General features: G+C 37.3%; 1 protein-coding gene across 1 annotated transcript in view; it reads right to left on the reverse strand.

Annotated features, from left to right (window-relative positions):
* The window catches only part of EPYC (epiphycan), a 56,820-nt gene that overhangs the window by 14,918 nt on the left and 40,101 nt on the right, over positions 1-1,801 (reverse strand). The gene's annotated exons all lie outside the window — the stretch shown is intronic.

Here is a 1,801-nt window from a genome sequence, read left to right on the forward strand (position 1 = left end):
AAAGCTCAAAGACAAAGAGAGAATCTTAAAAGAAGCAAGAGAAAAGCATTAAGTCACCTATCAGGGAGCCCCTGTCAGACTAACAGACTTCTCAACAGAAATTCTACAGGCCGCAAGAGAATGGAGTGATGTATTCAAAATACTAACAGAAAAACTGCCAGCCAAGAATACTATGCCTAGTAACAGTACCCTTCAGAAATGAGGAAAAAAGAGTATATTTTCCAGACAAACAAAAATTGTGGGAGTTCACCACCACATGACCAGCCGTACAAGAAATCCTTGAGGAAGTACTGCATCTGGAATCTGAAAAATGGTAATCGCTACCAGAAATACACAAGAAAGAATAAAACCCACTGGTAGAACAAAGATGCAAACAAGAAAGAGAAAAAACTAAATCTTACCACGACAAATAAAAACATAGTGACAAGGTAATAATGCCCCTACTTTATTTCTGATTTTAGTAACTTTGGTCTTCTCTCTTTGTTTCTTGATCAGCCTAGGTAAAGGTTTGCAAATTTTGTTGATCTTTTTAAAGAATCAAATTTTGGCTTTGTTGATTTTCTCTACTGTTTTTTTCACTTCCCCATTTCACATATTTATGTTGTAATCTTTGTTATTTCCTACTTACATTTGCTTTTGGTCTAGTTTGCTCTTCTTTTTCTATTTTCTTAATGTAGAAGTTTCCATTATTGACTTGAGGTTTTTAATATAGGTGTTTACAAATATAAATTTTCCTCTAAGCACTGCAAGAGCCCTGCATCCTATAAATTTTGATATGTTACACTTTGATTTTTATCTTAAAGTACTCTNTTTTTTTTTTTTTTCTTACTCATTGTTTATTTAGGAGAGTGTTTTCCACACACTTGTGAATACTCTAAGTTTCCTTCTGTTATTGTGGTTAGAGAACATACTTTCTGTGATCTTAGTCTTTTTAAATGCATTAAGATTTGTTTTGTGGCCAAAAATAAAAAAAAATAAAAAAGAAGACATTCTGCAGTGGGATTTTGAGTATTTTGGTGAGACATAGCAAGAACTTCTTTTATTTTATAGGCATGGAGAAATGAAAATTTCTCCCCAGCACAAGCCTAGTAGCCCTAGTACCAGAAAAGGGGCACCCTAGTAAGAGGGAAAACATTTAGAAAATAACTGATCTGCTCTAGCCAAACATCCCAGAATAAACTGTCACTCACGACCACTCATTCCAGCTGAGACTGAGTGGAGAGACTAGACTTCGACCTTTACCAAGCTATAATGGGATGCCCTACCCACCTTGTCCAACAATGGTGGTGTCACTGGAGGTCTAGCAGAGAGACAGGTCTTTTACCATCACCTAATTTACCATCACGAGGCCTCACTACCCCTGTGACCTCCCTGGAAATAAGGTGGTGTCCCTCCAATGAGTATTTTAAAATTATTGGTTCAACGTGTATTTAGAAGAGCAGCTTGAATGGAATAGGAGTGCATAAGAAAGCCAGTTAGTTACTGTTCTCAGACTCTAAGCTGTTTGTCCAAGCAAGTCCTCAGCCCCAAATGTGATTTCTTTACTAGAAAACAAAATTCCTAAGGTTAACTGAATCCATCCTCCTTACATGGTCATTTAGAAGTTTTCTGTTCTCAAGACACCCCCCACACCATGCCCAAGTAGTTATCCTTTTAACTACATAAAGTCCTCTTCCTGAGTGGATTTTTCAGTAAATACCAATTCTTTGGCTGTAGCATTGTAGATGATGCTACTTGCAGGTGATGCTCCAGGGAGCCACCCACTTCTTATTCCAGCTGTGGTTTCTGGTTTTGGTGCTTG

Source organism: Galeopterus variegatus, unplaced genomic scaffold, assembly GCF_000696425.1.
Source record: "Galeopterus variegatus unplaced genomic scaffold, G_variegatus-3.0.2 Scaffold2384, whole genome shotgun sequence".
NCBI classification, from domain to species: Eukaryota; Metazoa; Chordata; class Mammalia; order Dermoptera; family Cynocephalidae; genus Galeopterus; species Galeopterus variegatus.